The sequence below is a fragment of the Setaria italica genome, chromosome V (assembly GCF_000263155.2).
Source record: "Setaria italica strain Yugu1 chromosome V, Setaria_italica_v2.0, whole genome shotgun sequence".
NCBI lineage: Eukaryota > Viridiplantae > Streptophyta > Magnoliopsida > Poales > Poaceae > Setaria > Setaria italica.
In genome coordinates, this window is record NC_028454.1 from 1,070,582 (window position 1) to 1,092,052 (window position 21,471).

The window sequence follows — 21,471 nt, forward strand, 5'->3', positions numbered from 1 at the left end:
ATCTCCCTCAAGCTGCGCCTGCTCGACGCCATCCATGGCTTCTACATCAAGGCGCTCGCCGTCATGTCCCGCGGCGCTCCAAGCGCCCGCCTCCTCCGCGCTCTCCTCGTCGCCGGACGCCGGGCATTGCTACGGGCCCATGGACCCCGTGTCCAACATCATCCTCAGCTCCGTCTGGTACGACGCCGCCTTCCCTCACGCCGAGGCCGCCGGGTTACCTGACGGCATCCTGGACACCAGACCCATGCCCCGCATGGGGCTCCGTTCCCTGGCCGGCCTTGTTGCCATCGTGTGCGACACCGGCTGCTGCAGGTCGGAGCACGAGAGGCGCTGGAGTTCCTCAACACTTGGGACTGCGACTTCTCCGGATCATCTCTCGCCTCCCGGACCAACGGCGTCATCCCCTTTGAGGCTGTGCGGCCAAGGCCGCCAAGCACCCCCAGCACGCCGCCTTTGGATCATTCCTCATGTCCTTGTCCTCCGAGAAGCTCAACCGGCTGCGATGCTTGCTCACTGCAGCTGGTGGGATCTCTGATGCCCATTGGGACGAGCTAAATGCAATCCTCGTCGAGGAATCAGAATCAGTACCCAGCTACCGTGCAGTGTCTGTGTCAGTGAAGGAGCCATTTGTTTCTGCTCTCTGTTACTATAAAACATAATCTGTGGATGTACTCTAGATTTTATGCTGGTTAATTAGTGTTCACTACTTAACTGGTTAATAATGGTTACTAGAGTTGGTTGCTTAATACTTCTGGCTACCTAATTGGCTGTCTTATTGATAGTTTAATAGGTGCACTCTGTTACTGTCAGTACCATGTTATGGAGTGATCCTTCTTCTTCGTCAGTGCCTTGGTTATTTGTCATGTACTGCCGTGTTAGTATCATGATACTAGTAAGTCTATGACAAGTGTGCTTCAACCAAGCTGACGAAATATTTTCAATCCCCGTGCTTTAACTTGCACGAACCGAAGTTATCGGCTTGACATTATCTGTGGAGTGTGGGAATCTGGAAACAGCATCTTTAACCCGAAAAAAATCGTACAACAAGGCGCAGATGATGCTATTACGTTTCCCCGTGAGCGCACTGGTTACCCAGCGAAGAACAGGAGGTCAAGTGCCTCAAGTACTCTCCGCTCACGTGCTCGGGCAACGCTGGTTCCTACAGCGAAAGCAAGAGGCGCGGCTTGATTCGTAGCCCTGTAGAACCAAAAAAGAACCTCGATAACCCTGATTGATAGCAAGTCTAACAAATCCCCAAATATCCCAGCAAGCCGAAGAACCACAACAAAAGCAATGCGCATCGCATCCTAAAAGTGAGCACTAACAGTACAACAAGAACATGCATGGTACAGGCCTTTTTCACCAAAACCATCCTAAAATCAAGTAGATAGCATCTAAAGCTCCGCAGATGTCCATAAATATCATCAAACTCCAAACTGCATCCATATAAGTAGCAAAAACAGCGTCACGGGTACAGTACGCGCGCAACATCTTACAACACAGATCAAAATCAAACAGCAGTACAAGAAAATCGTATGCTGCATCTGCATCACTGCTGTAGGGCAAAGCTATTCGGCTACTCCCATCAAAGAGTTCAAGACCAAACAAGGCAGCCATAATAACACAAGGCAATTGGTGGCATATTGGTGCTGCACCACAAAAAGGGAGTCGTGATGCCTCCCGACAAACTCGAACCACTTGCTAGCATTTCCTACCGAGAGTAACACCGAATCACTTGTGTTTCTAGTGCTTCTTCTCTTTCGCGGGGCCCCTTGGTACTTTGCTCAGAACCTTCTCATCAAACACGGAGTACTGCTTCTTGATTTCGACCCACCCCTTCTCACCATACGAGTCGATCTGGTCCTCGTACTTCTGGTAGAGGCCGGACAGGGACTGTGTGCAGCACCACAAACACTGTTTTGCATAATACAAGAGGATCCCATGTCAGGCAAGTTGACAGTTAGAAGAGGAGGTGTTAAGATGGAACAAGGTATCTTTGAGTTGCTTGGATCCCTTACCAATGTAAACCAAGGTCAAGAAGTTGCAGCAGCTCCCAAGAGCAGAAAGCAACCAAAGCCCATCAATCACCTACAAATTGCCAGAAAGATAAATGAGATGAGTACATTTTTTTTTCTGTAGCTACCATTGATCGGCACAGGCAATCACATAGTAGATGTACCATAAGGAACTTCTTTATGTCCCGGCCAAGAGCAATCTGGCGAAGATTGACAAAGGCCCTGTTGATCTCATAACTGTTGAAGTTAGAGATATAGTCGGCCTAGAGTCCGGCTCATGTAAACAAGATCTTGATCAAGGGAGAATCCGATTTGTTATAGATAGGATAGTTTGTTAGCTCTATCTCCAAGAATTGTAAACCTACATAACAAACCGGATATCCTACTATCTCATCTGTAATTGTGTTGGAGTCTTTAGTAATCCCATATATAAACACGCAACCTGTAGTATGCCGAGATAGGCAACTACAGTTCCACCAAATCTTTCATGGTAATCAGAGCTGCCTCTTCCTAGATACATCTAATCTCGCTCCACTAGTAGAGAATTGGCTTTCGATGCGCCCCCTTTTGTCCCGGTTTAAAGTTGGCCCGGGATAAAAGTGGGTGCGCCACGGTAGGCAAAAATGGAGGGGAGAGTTAGTCCCGGTTGGTAATTGCGACCGGGACTAAAGGCCCCCCTTTAGTCCCGGTTGCAATGGCTAGTGGAGGGCTGTCGGTGGCGGCACCCTTTCCAACCGGAATAAAAGGGTTCAAGGTGAACCCTTTTATCCCGGTTGGAGGTTCCAACCGGGATAAAAAGTTTAGTCCCGGTTGGAGCTTCCAACCGGGATAAAAGGGTGTCCCTTTTGTCCCGGTTGGAAACCGGGACTAAACTTTCAACCGGGACAAAAGGTGTTCCTTTTTGTCTCGGTTGGAGTTTTTAACTGGGATAAAAACTCATCCCTATTACATACGGCCAAGACAGAGGACTTTCTTCCTCCTCCAGCCCGAGCCAGTCCAGGACATTGACAGAGAGAGCTGAGCTTCACCTACTCTTCGGTGGTGCCGAAGCAAGGGAGGTGCTGCCCGAAGTTTTTCCCCTCATTTTCGTGGGAATTTCACTCGGCCAACACAAGTGTTGTGAAGGTTTGCTACTTCATCCTCATGTTATGCTTTGATTTATGCTTTGGAGATGGAAAGATTATTTTCTAGAATGTGATGAAGTAGAAAATGGAGGGGTATTTTGAGCTAGAATGTGAGGGAGATTGATGTGTCATATATAGTATATATTCTTGCAGTGGGTTAAGAATGATGGTACCTTGTCTAGACGGTTTATCTTATCAAATTCAATATGGTTTTTCAAATCCATACTTGTTGAACTTGCATACCGTGTTCGCCTCGGCGAGGATGTTCTCCGCCGAGCAGTAACGTATGTCAAGAAGGAGGTTCGATTCTACGAGAAAGAGTGGATACGGACATCGTGACCCTGTCCCCTTTTCCGTAGCATCTAACCTCTTTCATGACGAAGTGCGGTGCCGCCCAGTTGAGGACATGCTCGTGAGATGACCACGGTCTTCAAGTTCAACAACTTCTGCAGTGGTAAGGAAAGAATTTTTGTACATAGATGACTTCTGCTACTTGTTGAACTTATCAAATTCAATAAGGTTTTTCAAATTCATACTTATTGAACTTGCATACCGTGTTCATCTCTCCGAGGATGTTCTCCGTCGAGCAGCAACGTATGTCAAGAAGGACGTTCAATTCTACGAGAAAGAGTGGATACGGACATCGTGACCGTGTCCCCTTTTCCGTAGCATCTAACCTCTTTCATGACGAAGTGCGGTGCCGCCCAGTTGAGGACATGCTCGCGAGATGATCACGGTCTTCAAGTTCAACAACTTATGCAGTGTTAAGGTAATAATTTTTGTACATAGATGGCTTCTGCTACTGGAGGAAGTGGCGATGGTGGGGGCGTGGTTCCTATTTCGGCAAGGGGAAAATCATAGTTGGCCCTCAGCATAAGCCAAAGTAAAAGAGCGCGCTGGAAAAAGCAATGCTTCGTTATTTGCAGCAACGTCATGAAGAAGCTATTGCCGTGGGTTAGGAACCTCCTTTTGGTGGTCGTTATGCTCCACCCTCAGTCCCGGGTGTTTCACGTCCACTTAGTACTACCGTTTCAGGTGGCACAAATAAACCTAAGGATGAGGTTGGGTCAGCGGAACCTTCGTCTTCACCGTCCAAGGATGCTTAAAGTCCTCCTAGATAATAACCAGTGGATGGCTTGTTGTATTGTATCATGTTGTTTGGGACTTTAATTTAAATATGTGTATTTGGATATTCATCTTGTTGTATTGTACCATGTTGTTTGGATCTTTAATCGATTTTCACGCGTAATCCATTGTCAAGTGTAATCCATTTTCATGCGTAATACGATGCAGATGGACCGGCAATGGATGTATAATGCAGACAGGCGGAGCAAGGCGTTTATTGATGGCTTGCATTATTTTCTCGAAGTGGTCAAAGCAAACAAGCCAGAGAATGGGTTCGTATGTTGTCCATGCTTCCAATGCAATAACAAGAAGGAGTATTCAAAGGATTCCTGGGGGACTATTCACAGCCACTTATTTAAATACGGTTTCATGCCTAACTATTTGGTTTGGACCAAGCACGGTGAACTAGGGGTCGTAATGGAAGATGGCGAGGAGGAGCAGGAAGATGACACCATTCCGGACTGGGTTGCAGGCCAAGCTTTTGCAGGTACTACAATGGGCGAGGCTGATGAAGATGAGTTTGCAGAAAATGACCCTATTGATGACCTTGGTCAGGTGATATGAGATGCATACAGAGATTGCGAAACTGAGAAGGAAGCAGCAAAGTTGCAGCGCATGATAGATGATCACCAAAAATTGTTGTACCCAGGTTGCCAGCAGGGCCATAAAAAACTAGGTACGACACTAGAATTTGTGCAATAAAAGGCAAAAAATGGTGTGTCCGATAAGGCATTTCAGGGGATGTTGAACATTGTCAAGAAGATTCTCCCCAAGAATAATGAATTACCGTCCACAACATATGAAGCTAAACAGATTATTTGTCCTCTTGGATCGGATGTTCAGAAGATACACGCATGCCCTAATGACTGTATCCTCTATCGTGGTGATGAATACGAGAAATTGGATGCTTGTCCCGTCTGCGAAGCCCTGCGGTATAAGATCAGGCGAGATGATCCTGGTGATGTCGAGGGGCAGTCTCCCAAGAAGAGAGTTCCCACGAAGGTGATGTGGTATTTCCCTATAATATCACGCTTGAAGCGCTTGTTCAGGAACAAGGCGAATGCTAAGTTGATGCGATGGCACAAAGAAGACCGTAAGGAAGATGAGATGCTGAGACACCCCGCAGATGGGGCACAGTGGAGATCAATTGATAGAACATTCCCGGACTTTGAAAGTGAAGCAAGGAACATAAGGTTTGGTTTAAGCACTGATGGATTCAATCCATTCGGTGAGTTGAGTAGTGGCCATAATACTTGGCCTGTGACCCTTTGTATGTTCAACCTTCCTCCTTGGTTGTGCATGAAGCGGAAGTTCATTATGATGCTGGTGCTTATCCAAGGCCCAAAACAACCCGGCAACGACATTGACGTGTACCTAAGGCCGTTGGTTGATGACCTTTTACAGCTCTGGAAGGAAGAAGGTGTACGTGTGTGGAATGAGGATAGACAAGAGATCTTTAATCTACGAGCATTATTGTTCGTAACCATCAATGATTGGCCTGCATTGAGTAACCTTTCAGGATAGACAAATAAGGGATATCGGGCATGCACCCACTGTTTAGACGACACAGACAGCATGTACTTGAAGCATTGTAAGAAGGTCGTCTATATGGGTCATCGTCGATTTCTCCCTGCTCACCACCAGCTGAGAAAGAGCGGGATGCATTTCAAAGGGGCGCCAGACCATCGTAAAAAAACCTGCACACCGTAATGGAAAGCGTGTCTTCGAGATGATGAAGGATGTAAATGTAGTCTAGGGACTTGGTAGCCAACCTGTTCCGAACGACGATAACGGACATGCACCCATGTGGAAGAAAAAGTCAATATTTTGGAAGCTACCTTATTGGGAAATCCTAGAGGTTCGCAACGCAATAGACGTGATGCACCTGACGAAGAATCTTTGCGTGAACGTGCTAGGCTTCATGGGTGTTTATGGAACCTCAAAAGATACATTGGAAGCACGACAGGACCTGAAAGCCATGGGGCAATGAGATGACCTACATCCGGAAAAGAGAGATAATGGACAGCACTACAGGTCCGTAAAGCTATGCGCGTTTCTCAATGCGATTTCGTAGAAGGCAATCGATCCATCCAAGCTATCAAAGCTATAGAACGATGTGGTGCAATGTCTTGTCAGTTTTGAGTTGTTATTTCCACCATCCTTCTTCAATATTATGACGCACTTACTGGTTCACCTAGTAAAAGAGATTGATATTCTCGGACCTGTATACTTGCACAATATGTGGCCTTTCGAGAGGTTCATGGCAGTCCTAAAAAACTATGTTCTTAATCATGCCCGTCCAGAAGGAAGCATCGCCAACGGATATGGAACAGAGGAGGTGATCGAGTTTTGTGTTGATTTTATTGATTCAATTGACTCGATTGGGGTTCCAACTTCACGCCACGAGGGGAGGCTCCGAGGAATGGGCACCCTTGGAAGGAAATCAAGTTTGAGCAATGATACTGATTTGTTCGACAAGGCACACTACACTATTCTACAACAGTCATCCTTTGTGTCTCCGTATATCGAGCAGCACAGGCAGATGGTAGCTTCCAAAAACCCGACCAAATCCGATGCTTGGCTTACCCGTCATCACATGGAAACTTTTCCCTCCTAGTTGCGCCAACAACTTATGGGTAACTCTGAGATTCACCCACAGCTTGCCTGGTTAGCCAGGGGACCTGCTAGCACAATCGTCAAATTTCAAGGCTATGAGATAAATGGTTACACATTTTACATGAGAGCCCAGGACCAGAAAAGCACGAACCAGAATAGTGGTGTCCGCATAGATGCCATGGACAGAAATAATAGCAAGGAGTCGTATTATGGTTTCATACATGAGATATGGGAACTCGAATACGGACCGCTGTACATCCCTCTATTTCTTTGCAATTGGGTGAAGCTAACTGCCATAACCAAAGATCAGTACGGAATGACAATAGTAGATCTGAGCAAGACTGGATACAGTGATGACCCATTCGTACTTGCCAATGATGTGCATCAGGTGTTCTATGTGAAGGACATGTGTAGCAAACCCAAGAGGAATCCAGAAGAGACATGGGAGCCAAAGTGCCACATAGTTCTTCCAGGTAAAAGAAAAATTGTGGGAGTCGAGGATAAAACAGACCAATCAGATGATTATGATCAGTTTGATGGCATGCCTCCATTCGCCGTTGAAGTTGATCCAAGCATCCTGCTATCCAAAGAAGAGGCTTTGTACTTACGCCGCGATCATGATCAAGGAACTTTCGTGAAGAAGAAATTTTACAACGTTGTATTGTAATGCGTTAAATGTACATGACCTTTGTGTATTAATTGATACAATTTTTAATTTACCCTATATATGATTTCATGTGTTCTTAAATTTGTTAGGTGAAGATTTTTTAGATAAACATGAACAATGTTAACCACATACAAACATGGATTTTTCTGCGCATTGAAATTATTTAATTGAATAATTTCTTGATCACAGCGATGCAGTAAAATAAATATTTTACAGGCTAAATGAACTGGTATAGAATTAATGACTAAATCATACTTATTGTCAATTTACTCGTTAATTAAATATATTTTTGCATGTACAAAATATGTGAAGGTTTTGTTTTTCATCCTGAAATGTAGTGAAAAGATAAAATAAAATCCATTTCCAAAAAACAGGCGGGAGAAGAAAACTAGGAAAAAGACCTTTTGTCTCGGGTGCCAACAGCAACCGGGACAAAAGGCCCCGCTTTTATCCCGGCTGCAAACGGCAACCGGGATAAAAGGGTACTTTTCGTCTCCCGCCCAGACGTACCCTTTTATCCCGGTTGCCAACTGCAACCGGGATAAAAGGCCCCCCCTTTTATCCCGGTTGGTGGTGGCACCCAGGATAAAAGGGTAGCCTCCCAGCCCCACCTGGCGGATGCACCCTTTTGTCCCGGGTCCCGTCACCAACCGGGATAAAAGGGCCCCCCTTTTATCCCGGTTGGTGACGCGACCTGGGACAAAAGGCCCTTTAGTCCCGGGTGCCATTACGAACCGGGATAAAACGGGGGGGGGGGGGTTAAAAGGCAATGTACTCCCTTCTTCCCCCACGCCAGTTACACTTAGCAAAATTTTCGCCAAGTCCCGCGCGTTCTGCTCCGCCGTCGCCGCCCGTCTGCCTCCCTCGTCGGCTGCCGCCGTCGTCGTCCCCCATTGCGCCGGTTGTCGTCGTCCCGCCGCCGACCGCGCCCAGACATCCTCCTCCTCCATCGCCCCGGCCGGCCTGCCTCGATCCTCCTCGTCCGTCGTGCCCGGCCCCTATACCTCGTCGCGTCCGGCCACCAGAGCTCCATCGACCGCCTCGTCACGGCCTCCATCCTCGTCGCTGCCTCGTCGCCCCTCGTCGCCGTCCCGCCTACGCCGTTCTGCGCGCCTTGGCTCTGTCGTCGTTCGTCGCCTCGGCCACCGTCCTCGCCGCACCGGCCGCCGCCGTCCCGCCGCCTGGCCGCCGCCATCCCGCCGCCCCGGCCGCCGCCGTCCCGCGGACCCGGCCACCTCGTCGCCCCGGCCAACGTCGACGATCGCGCGAGAGGTCCGCCGCGCCGGCCGGCACTGGCGCCGGGAGGGCTTTTTTTTTTAAGTTAGAAAATTAAGTTATATTTTTAAGTTAGATTTTTAAGTTAGATTGTTAAGTTAGATTTTTAAGTTATATTTTTAAGTTAGATTTTTAAGTTAGATTTTTAAGTTAGATTTTTTTAAGTTAGATTTTTGTATATGTGTCCCCTCCGCCGTCCCGCCGCCGTGACCGCCGTCGTCACAGCCTAGTAGGCACCGCCCGTGGTTCCGGGGAACCATCCCCGCCTCCACCATACCGCCGCCCTGACCGCCGCCGTCACAACCTAGGTACCGCCCGTGGTTCCAGGGAACCGTCTCCACCTCCGCCGTACCGCCGCCGTCACAACCGAGGCACCGCATGTGGTTATTGCTAGAAATTTGTAAAAATTCTTGTTATTGCTAGAAATTCGTAAAAAATCATGTTATTGCTAGAAATTCGTAAAAATTCATGTTATTTCTAGAAATTTGTAAAAATTCATGTTATTTTTATAAATTCTTAAAAATTCATGTTATTGCTAGAAATTCGTAAAAATTCATGTTATTGCTAGAAATTCGTAAAAATTCATGTTATTGCTAGAAATTCGTAAAAATTCATGTTATTGCTAGAAATTCGTCACAAAGTACTACTAATTTGTAGAAATTTGTATAAATATTCCGGACTTTGTAGGATTCATGTTATTATATGATTTCATTATATACATATAAGTAAGACGATTTCTATGACTGTCATGTATGACTCCATGTATGTTTCAATCAATAGTTGAAATGGCAGACGATGAGACTGCAAGGTATATCATGGAGCAGATAATCGCTGGTGATGGTAGTGGCGACAACGTTCCACTATCGTACACGGATGAAGAGGGCACCCAGGCGGACATGTTCCTCAACATGTCCGCCGATGGGAATGAAGAGCAACAGCCGCAGCAACACCTTGGCGTGGCGGAAGGTTCCGGTGAGGTATACATAACGATTCTTGTATTGTTTCACGCCACCGTTACTACTACGTACTAATTAACGAATCTTGAACTGTTAGCCCTCCGGATCGACGCAAGGGCAGAAGACCCGAGGTCGTACAAAGGTGATGGAAGGGAGGCCTGTCATCACGGAAGTGACAGAAGAGGGCAAGCCGGTTGCTCCCGAGAAAGTAGCAAAGAAGTACGTGAGTCAGATCGGGGCAATCGTCCGGGACAACATGCCTATCAGCATCAAAGAATGGAAGGGCAGAAGCACTAATCCGTACGCCCTCCCGGAGATAGAAAAGAATATGCTGTGGGAAGACGTGAAGAGACATTTCACATTCCCCGAAGGATATAGTGAGAAGGATGTCAAAGCGTGGACGCTTAAGAAGATGGCTACACAATTCCAGACATTCAAGAAGATATTGGATACCCACTACATTAAGAAGGGCCGAACTCCAGACTTCAACGCATGGCCAAAGTTGAGGGACCACTGGGATGCATTTGTTGAATATAAGAGGAGTGAAGATGGTGTGAAAAAGATCATGACCAACACAACAAATGCTAGTCAGAAGGGCTACCACCATCATCTGGGGCGAGGTGGGTATGGCTCAGCAATTCCCAAGTGGAGGAAGATGGAACAAGATCTGATCAAACGGGGAATCGTACCTGCAACTATTGAATGGCCCGAACAATCAAAAAATTGGTACTACGCTCATGGAGGCTCCATGAGCCAAGAGGATGGGACGTTGATTTTTAATGACACAATACGTGAGAAGGCCGAACATCTTGTGAAGAATATTGAAGATTCTAAGGCTGGGAGGTTGAAAGTGGACCGAAAAAATGATGAGCTCACATTGGCCCTCGGTAATCCGAAGCACCCAGGACGTTGCCGAGGGTTCGGGGTGGTTCCGTGGAAGTTTGCTTTCCGAGGCGACAACGCCTCGTACAGAAGCCGGAAGCGAAGAAAGGAACAGATCGATGAGAGCTGGCGGCAGATGCTAGAATCTAAAGTGCAGGCACAAGAACAAAGAATGATGGATGAAATCAATCGGCGGGTGACCCACGCAGTTGCGGAGTTGGCCCAATCTGGAGCATTGCCGAATCCTAACACCGCCAGCCCTTCTCAACGCCTCTTGAGCAGTTGTGCTTCTACAGGGGTCCCCGATGCGCAGACACCCAGGTTACCCGTGGAGGAGCAACGGTTCCCCATGGATGCCATCACACAACGGACCTCATGTGAGGTGCATGCACCGGTCGGCAACCTCACTATTAAGGTATACTTATACATAATATTTATGCAATCTTGTCAATTGATCCAGGCCTCGAGATCGGAGTTCAACTTGTTTACTTTTGCTATATGTACAGGTAGCGTACGGGAGTGCGTTAGCAACCCTGGCGGGGCAGAGCAGTCATGGCATGGAGCTTCCACCTGGCTATGCCAGCGTCCGCGTAGAGCAAATAGTTGATACCCAGTATGAAGGTCTAGAGCTCGACCTCCCAAGAGGCGACGGGGAAAAGACATTGGCAGATGCGCTTCATGGAACCATTCTATGGTGAAAATGCTACATCATTATTCCCGGCACGGAGCCATCTCCTCAGAGCTCAAGACCGCTCCCCGTAGATCCCCAGCAGCGACCTTCTCCTCATACCTCGAGACCGTCATCTCCTGCTCCAGGACCGTCCCTTCCATCTATATCAAGGTCTCCATCTCCACCACATCCTGGTGCTGGGAGCGATGATGACAATAACAACACCCCTCCCCGATCACCGTCGCCGGCACCAAGAGCGGCCCCCTTGAAGGAACCTGCACCACCACTAAAGAAGTCACAAGCACCGCCTCCCAAGCAAAGACAGAGAAAGAAGAAAACAAAGGAGCCTGAAGTGACTCGTAAGGAACGCTGGGAGGCAATGTCTCATGCGGAACAGTGGGTAGAAATCCAACGAGAGGCCAGTGAGTGGTTCAAGAAACAAGCCGAAGAAAAAAAAAAGCAAGGGAGATGGAGCCACCACCAGTAAGTCGGTGAGATTTAAACTTTTTTATCAGGATGGAAGAAGGAGCCAAGAAAAGGATACCACTCTTATCAAACTATGAACGGGCTTTAGTAAAGGCTGATGAAAAGGACAAAAGGAAAGGAAAGTCATCTTCCAGCGGTCCAGTCCCCGACCTCAGCCATTTATCAAAGAAAGATGCTCAACGGGTAAAAGCAATGCCCTTGGATCAACAAGCAAATGTATTGAAGTTCATGGAAGAAACAGGTCTGAGACTTGATGAATGCATAGGGCAAGTTGAGACGCCAACTGCACTGCCCCCTGAGCCGAGATGGCCTTATGAGCTAGGGAAACCTCTAGTAAAGCCTTCATTGGTACGGAAGCTATCACCAAAGATGTACGCATTCCATCAATGGTACATGATGGCATCCGCCGACTCGAGGGAGATGATCGGCCTGAAGATAAAACCGATAGATTTTCACGGCGAAGGGGAGAAAGTGTTGTGGCTAGACTTCAAGGATATATACGAAGTGTACCATCATGATGCCCTGGACGTCTCTCTGATCAGCGCTTGGGTTCTGTAAGTGTCCGTTTATCTCTACATGTAAATTTTGGCGTGCGTCACCGTACTAACTTCGTCTTCCATTTCAAGTAGGATGCTAATTCAGACATGCCACCGAGAGGTGTACCTACATATAGGCTTCATGGATCCATCTGTAGTTAACCAACAACAGATACAATTAGCGCCGGAAAAAACCTTGGTGAAAGTATAAAATTTCCTAGACAAACAAACATTGAAGGATTTCATACTACTTCCATACAACTTCAAGTAAGTGTGTGTATACCGTCTACTTTCGATGTCTTTTTCCTTATCTCTACATGTTAGTTAGCTCTAATATGCATGAACATTTTACGCACGCAGCTTCCACTGGATCCTTATTATAATTGAGCCTGAAAGAAGCCACGTCACTGTCTTCGATTCATTGAGGAAAGATCCAGTGGAGTACCAAGAAGTGCAAGACATGCTAGGCTTGTAATAATTCTGGACCTTTATCTCTATGCAAAAGTTTATTTCCTAAATTTTATCCCTGTTACACTATATCATTCATTATTCTAATCCGCAGCGCATGGAAACAATTCATAAGGACACACAAAGGTCCATTCAAAGAAAAACTTACATGGAACATAGATTTCCCGGTACGTATGAAGTCTGCACATTTATTACATTGTATAACACGAATATTTCATAACTTATTTTTTTCCGCACTGAAGTGCTTAACCCGGGAATAATCTATGTGGCTACTACATCTGTGAGCACATGCACAGTTTTATAGGACCCAAGGGACTGAAGATGACGCCGCACAACTTTAAAGTACGTAAAATAAAACTATTACTAGTTAATTATTTTTTAGCTCCTTATATGTATTTGTTCGTGTAACATTCACAAATTTCCAAATTATAGATGTTAAATATTCAACAAGGACTCTTGAAGGAAGAAAGAGTAGCGGCAATATGTGAAGGTCTCATTGGATTCCTAATGGACGAGGTGGTAGATCCAAAAGGAGAATTTTATTACGATGGACGACAATTAGACACTCCGATCAGCAACACCACGACGGGAAGATTGTAGACAGATACTTTGATTTATTTGTATATATAATACGCGCTAATTATGATCGATTTGTACTAAGCTAGTTGAATTGTGTATATGAATTGTGTATAAGAATTGTGTATATATATAGTAATTGTATAATTACAAATCCCATTCGTTTAAATACTAGTTGATTTCGTTCTAAAAAAATCTCAACTACTAAAGGTTAACAAAAGGGCCACGGTACTACGTACGTGATGCATGCATGAAAAATTCAGGCGCCAGGCAGTGCCATGCAGGCGCCATTTAGTCCCGGTTGGAATCCAGCCGGGACTAAAGGGTAACCCTTTACTCCCGGTTGGGTTGTCACCAACCGAGACTAAAGGGCCTGTCCTGCGCCTGGCGTGGCAGGCCCTTTAGTCCCAGTTGGTGACACCAACCGGGACTAAAGGGGGACCTTTACTCCCGGTTAAAAGACCCGGGACTAAAGACCCCCCCTTTTGTCCCGGTTGGTTTATCCCGGATGGATTTTCAAGAGATATGCACCCTACCAACCAGGACGAAAGGCCAATTCTCTACCAGTGCTCGACCTTTACCCATGGCGACCTCCTCTATCTCGGTTCAACTTGGATCGACTGTTTCTGAGAAGCTTACGTGGGACAGTTATTACCTGTGGAAAGCGGAGTTCCTCCCTGCTGTCCATGGTGCTCAGCTCGTTGGGATTTTGGAAGGCACTGCTCCTGCGCCAAGTAAAACTCTGGAGGTTCTGGTGGAAGGAAAGAACCAAGAAGTTCATAACCCCGAGTATGATTCGTGGGTGAACAAAGATCAACAACTCATCAGCTACCTAATGAATTCAATCACCAGGGAGGTGCTGGCAGGAGTGACGACCACAACGACCTCTGATGAAGCATGGAAGGCATTGGAGGTTATGTTTGCGGTGCAGTCAAGAGCGCGGGTCACCAACTTGCGCATGCAATTGGCAACCTTAAAGAAGGGAAGCCTAACGACGTCTGCTTATTTCAACAAGATGCAAAATATCAAAGATGAGCTTGTGGCTGATGGGAAATCTACTGAAAATGATGAGGTTGTCGCTCACATTCTTAATGGTCTTGATTTTGACTATCACCCTTTTGTTTCTTCTATGCTAGGCCGAGGGGACGCTATCTCGCTGTCAGATCTATATTCTCAGTTGATGGAGTATGACCTTCGTCTTGAGATGTTCCAAGAGTCCGGCCAATTTCAGTCCTCAGTCAATGCAGCATCACGAGGACGAGGCTACAACCGTGCACGTGGAAATTTTCGTGGCAGAGGCAATGGTGGTGGCCGTGGTGGTCGCGGTCAGGGAGGCCAACATCAAGGTGGCGGCAATAGTAGCAATGTCAACTCAACCAAGAAGAAGGTACAATGCCAAATCTGCAAAAAGGTGGGACATGAAGCGCCCAAGTGCTGGTACCGTTATGAGGATGATGATCAGCAGCATGACAAGTCAGCAGGCGCCGTTGAAACTAGGTATAGTTATGACACCAACTGGTATGCAGACAGTGGTGCGACAGATCATGTGACAAGCGAATTGGAGAAGCTTACTGTCCGTGACAAGTATATAGGGCGTGATCAAGTCCACACAGCTAGCGGATCAGGTATGAAAATTAGTAATATTGGGCATTCAATTTTTCATACCCCTAATAGAGATCTACATCTTAAAAGTATCCTTCATGTTCCTAGCTCCCACAAAAATCTTGTATCCATTCATAAATTGGCTTGAGATAACAATGCTTTTCTTGAATTTCATCCCAACTTCTTTCTCATCAAGGATCAGGACACCAAGAAAATCCTTCATCAAGGTAGATGCAAAGGAGGTCTCTATCCCCTAGCGCCACATTCTTCTCAAGAGGGTTCAAGTCGTCAAGTTTATGGAGTCAATAAGCCATCCACTTCTAGGTGGCATAGTAGGCTAGGACATCCAGCAATTCCAATAGTTGAAAGAGTCCTTAGCGTCAATAATTTGCCGCATGATAATGCTTATGATCAGGAGTTTGTTTGCGATTCATGTCAAAGGGCCAAGAGCCATCAGCTTCCTTTACAATTTAAAATAAAATTTCTAGTGGTCCCCTTGATTTAATCTATTCTGATGTTTGGGGGCCAGCTCCTGTTTCTGTTGAGCGCCACACATATTATGTTAGTTTCATTGATGACTATAGCAAATACGCCTGGATCTATCTTTTATGTCACAAATCTAATGTGTTTCAAGTTTTCCAAAATTTCCAGAATCTTGTCGAAAAAAGGTTCAATAAGAAAATTATCTATGTCCAATCTGATTGGGGAGGGGAATATGAGAAGCTGCACTCCTTTTTCCAACAGATTGCTATTGCTCATCACGTCTTCTACCCACATGCTCACCAACAGAATGGTGCAGGTGAAGGAAAACACAGGCATATCGTCGAGGTTGGTCTCGCTCTTCTTGCAAATGCATCTATGCCATTAAAATTATGGGATCAAGCTTTTCTCACTGCCACATATCTCATTAATTTTCTGCCTAGTAAGGTTGTTAATTATGAAACTCCAATCGAAAGGCTCCTTCATGAAAACCTAATTATGATAGCTTACGCATCTTTGGCTATGCATGTTGGCCGAATTTCAGACCCTACAATTCTCGCAAACTCTCATTTTGATCTACTCAATGTGCTTTCCTTGGCTATAGTTCCATGCACAAAGGGTTTAAATGTCTCGACATCTCCACTGGGCGCATATACATCTCTCGTGATGTCATTTTCGATGAAGCTGTTTTTCCCTTTGCTAACCTTCATCCTAATGCGGGTGCTCAACTTCGCAAGAAAATTATCCTTCTTCATGATTCTCTTCATAACCCAGGGGATGAAAATTGTTTTGCTTCCAATATTACTAATGCTACTGACTCCCTGGTGCTAGTGATGATTTAGAGGAAGAATCTGGCGCAGAAACTACATCAAATGCTGCCCGGGTGCCGTTTCTTTTGTGCTTGTCCGCATCGGTGCCGCAGAAGATCTCCGTGCAAGATCCGGCGCTAACTCCGGTGCTGATTCGGGCGCTAACTCTAGTGCTGATCCGCGCGTGCAGGCGGTGTCCGTTCCCACGCCTACAACAGCCAGCCCGCGGTTAACGCGGTGGGGGGGGCAGGATCCCCTTCGGCTGCGCTGCCAGAATTTCCCGCATACACGCCAGCGCCTGGCGCTGTCTCCGCCTCTGCCGAGCCACCAGCTGTCTCACCCGGATCTTCTGCACTAGAATCAGCTTCGGGAGGATCTCCTGTGGCTGCCGCTCCAACAGATGATGCAGCCCCTGCACCGGTAATTTCTTCACCTCCACGTAGACATACAAGATTGCAGAGCGGAATAGTTAAGCCCAAGAACATGTATGATGGGATGATACGGTATAGTTTAGTCAGTTCTACTGGAGAGCCAGATTCTGTGCAAGAAGCACTTGGGGATTCTAAATGGTGAAAAGCAATGCAAGAAGAGTACCTAGCATTGATGCGCAATGGGACATGGCGTCTAGTCCCAGATAAAGCAGGCAAAAATTTGATTGATTGTAAATGGGTGTACAAAATTAAGAGAAGAGCTGATGGCAGTATAGACAGATATAAGGTGAGATTGGTAGCAAAAGGCTTTAAGCAATGCTACAGGATTGACTACGAGGACACCTTCAGTCCAGCTGTCAAAATAGCTACTGTGAGACTTGTACTGTCTGTTGCAGTCTCCAAAGGGTGGTCTCTTCGACAGCTTGATGTACAAAACGTGTTTTTACATGGTGTTCTAGAAGAGGAAGTCTATATGAAGCAGCCACTAGGATTTGAAGATCCAAACAGACCGACATTTGTTTGCAAATTGGATAAAACTCTCTATGGCCTGAAGCAAACGCCAAGGGCATGGTACTCTAGGTTAAGTACTAAATTAATTTCACTTGGCTTTATTTCATCAAAATCTGACACCTCATTATTCATCTATAGAAAGCGACATGTAACAATATTTATGCTTGCCTATGTTGATGATATTATTGTTACAAGCTCATCTTCAAAAGCAGTGTCGGCTTTACTTGAAGATTTGAAGAAAGACTTTGCGCTAAAGGATCTTGGTGAGCTGCATTACTTTCTGGGCATTGAAGTAAAGAAGGAAAAAGATGGCATAATCCTCTCTCAAGGTAAATATGCGCAAGATATACTGTCCCGAGTTGGCATGACCAATTGCAAGCCGTGCAATACTCCCTTGTCGGCGTCAGAAAAACTTTCCAGTTATGAAGGAGAAGCGCTCAGTCTAGAGAATAGCAGACGGTATAGAAGTGTGGTTGGTGCTTTACAATATTTGACTTTGACACAACCAGATTTGTCATATTTAGTAAACAAAGTCTGTCAATTCTTGCATGCACCTACTACACTATAATGAATAGCAGTCAAGAGAATATTGAGATATATCAAGTACACTATGAATTTAGGCCTGAAAATTCAGAAATCTATGACTGCTATTATTAGTGGATTCTCTAATGCTGACTGAGCAGGAAGTGTAGATGACAGAAGATCGATAGGTGGCTTTGCAATATTCTTTGGCACAAATCTAATATCCTGGAGTGCTAGGAAACAAGCAACTGTGTCGAGATCAAGTATTGAAGCCGAATACAAATCCATGGCTAATGCTACAACTGAGATAATCTGGTTGCAATCCTTGTTGGCCGAACTTGAAGTTAAGGTTGAGCAGACATCCATTCTATGGTGTGATAATCTGGGAGCCACATATTTGTCTGCTAACCCAGTGTTTCAAGCTAGAGCAAAGCACATAGAGATTGATTTTCATGTTGTGAGAGAATGAGTCATGAATAAGTAGTTGCAAGTTTGGTTTGTTCCTTCTGGGGATCAGTTGGCAGATGGATTCACCAAAGTTTTACCTGTTCAATCACTTCAAAGTTTTGTGCGCAATCTAAATCTCACGGCATCAGGAGGTTAAGATTGAGAGAGGGTGTTGAAGTTAGAGATATAGTCGGCCTAGGGTCCGGCTCACGTAAACAAGATCTTGATAAAGGGAGAATCCGGTTTGTTATAGATAGGATAGTTTGTTAGCTCTATCTCCAAGAATTGTAAACCCACACAACAAACCAGATATCCTACGATCTCATCTGTAATTGTGTTGGAGTCTTTAGTACTCCCATATATAAACTCGCAACCTATAGTATGCCGAGATAGGCAACTACAGTTCCACCAAATCTTTCAATAACGAGTAGATAGTGCAATGTTGACAACCAGATCTTCAGGAATGATCACCTCTGGGATCGAGGGGGGGGACCTGAAATAAAGGGCAGGATTTCACATCATTAAGTAATTCTATATCCATGTAACTTGCGATGAACAAACTTTGTATCCTTTTAAGTCTGTGCAGTATATCACAATAAGCTGAAAACTTACTTGTTGATGAACGAGGAGCCGTTAGACCAGAGAAAGAGAACACCCAGAGAGAATATGAGACCATGGCAAACGAAGGTCAGCAGATGGTAGCCAAGGCATTCAAAGAGGATCCAGATTGCAGTGACACTACCAAGTACTCCAGCAGAGATGTTCCTGTTCCTCCACAGGAATATATCAGCAGCTACAAAATAAAGAACATCAATGAATATGAATATGGCAGGTATAATAGTAGATAATCAGGAAATCAGGTCAAACAATTCCCATTACACCTCAATCAACAGACAATTAACTTGACAAAGAAAAATGTTTGCAAGCAAAGAGTGCTCTGGTTGTCATTTAAGTAAATATGCAATCAGGTGCAAAGACACAGTGCAATAAGATAGTATCACAACCTCTCTATGGCAAGGCCTTATGTTTTAGACAAACACAATGTGAAATAAAGCAGTTGATCGATTCTTTTCGTAAGAAACTTCAATTTGTCAGCATCTTAATGCAAAGCAACCAAAAGACCCCAACAGTATTGACCCTCATACAACAACATATAACACCTCCAAAATGCACTAGCCCAAACGACAAAGTATTCATAAGCAACGGATCCTCATCATCCCCCCATCACACTAAACACCATATGAATCAAGTGGTTAACAATATCATTCATACACTATGTAAGCAGTTGCCAATGCAATAGGCAATAGAATTCTATTGTTACTATTCATGTTACCTGACCAGACAATTGAAAAAAATATTGGAAGCCTAGTTTCAGACAAGCTCAACAGTGACAAGCTTTCACAATGGGAGGGAGTGTAAAGTGTGAAATCGTTCAGATCAGATCGTGTACCACTATGCAATCAAGCTGCATTGACCAAAATCGAAGGGAGAGCCGCCTCATCAGCACATACTGGTCGACTCCATTTGTCAACGACAGATAAGACCACCAATCTGATACTCTATGCCCACCGATCTAAACAAACCGCCCCTTCCATAAAGCATAAACCCTACTTCCATTCGAGAAAGCATAAACATTTCAGATCTAGCCTGCAACCCAAGGCTTTAAAAAGTTAATGAAGTGGTTTAATTTCTTAGCATGAAAGGACTAAGTGCCACAGTCGAGAAGAAACAAGAACAGACCCTGAATCACAATGAAAAGACTTGTCGCCACAGTCACAATGAACGATGTATGTTTGTTAATGGAAAACTAAACTCAAACAAAACCCAAACCTAAAGTGGTGGCGGCTACTGAGTTTTATGCAGCAAGGGGCTGTCCTAGGGTTGGGGACATGACCGGGAGTGCCCACAATTTGGGCTTAAGGCCTGACATGGCTCAGATTGGTGATGCAGCACCTTGTCTTGATGCTTGATGTCACAGCAAAAATCACAAGGCGAACCAAATCAAAGCCTTCGTCCTTAGCTTTCCAATGGATCAAAGAACGCGTTGTTTTGACGTTGTATGAAGGAGATATCGTTGTTTCGGTGCAGGGTAGTCGGCTGACTCCAAACCGAATGCTAAGTTCAAGTTGACAACAATGCTGGGGACGGCTCATGTGTATCCAGTGTGTGGATGTTCTCATCACGCAGGATTGCTCCTGGCAAACCGACGAAAGAAACCTCGGAGGTGCGACACCAATATTTTTTTTTTGCCATTCCACTCTTTTTTTTTGAAACGAGCCAGCAGGAGAGCTGCTGCTATATTAATAAAGGGGAAAGTCCGGTGGGCAAAACAAAAGAAGTTATGTACACAGTGTACACTCACATCCCAGCTAGCACCCGAGAGGAAGGAAACGGAGCATCACAATGTACAATTAAGTACGCTTCACGACCGCTATTAACCGCTCAAGGTGTTTAGCCCCTGCCGCCACCCATGTATTTGCCTCATCTCTTATCTTGGCCACTAATTGGTTGAGGGATTGTTCCTAGTGTTTGAAAATCCGTGCATTGCACTCCTTCCATATCTCCCACATCACTAAGATGATTAATGTTCTCAAGCCTTTCTTATCAACAACTTGCCCGCCCCCTAAAGTTGACCACCAGTCATGAAGCGTGTGTTGTGGAATCTAACAGTTTGGGTCCAAGTCTACACACCTCATCCATGCACTTACCCGATACCAGATGGTCCTCGTGAAGCTGCATTGAGTGAATAGGTGCATTCCAGTCTCCTGAGCTGCATTGCAAAGAACGCAACATGGATTATTTGGCCATCCCCGGTGCGCCAGACAGTCTGCCGTCCAGATTCTATCCTGAATGGCCAGCCAGCTGAAGAACTTACGCTTTGGTGGCACCCACGGTTTCCAAATGAGTGCCTAGAAATTAGTCGTCATGGATCCAAAGAATTGTGCTCGGTATGCTGATTGTGTGGTGTAACGCCCATCTACCGTCAACTTCCACAGGATGGTGTCCTGGACTCGCGGCCTAAGTTGTAGTTGGCTCGCTGCCATCCATAGTCGGTGGTACTCTATGAAGTGTGTTACTGAGAGACCATGATGAAGGAGGTCTAAATCAGCGATCCAAGCATCATCGGTGAGGGCTTCGCGCAGTGATCTGTTCTTTCTTCTTGAGATGTTAAAAAGGTTGGGCGCCATATCTCTTGGCCTTTGGCCGTCTATCCATCCATTGTCCTAGAACAAAATTTTGTTGCCGTCACCAATTGTTAAAGTCGTGGCTGCCG

The 21,471-nt window shown here is 45.6% G+C and overlaps 1 pseudogene; it reads right to left on the minus strand.

The window, feature by feature from the left end:
- Positions 1-1,388: 1,388 nt before the first annotated feature.
- Positions 1,389-20,936, minus strand: LOC101784046 (annotated as a pseudogene).
- Positions 20,937-21,471: the final 535 nt, after the last annotated feature.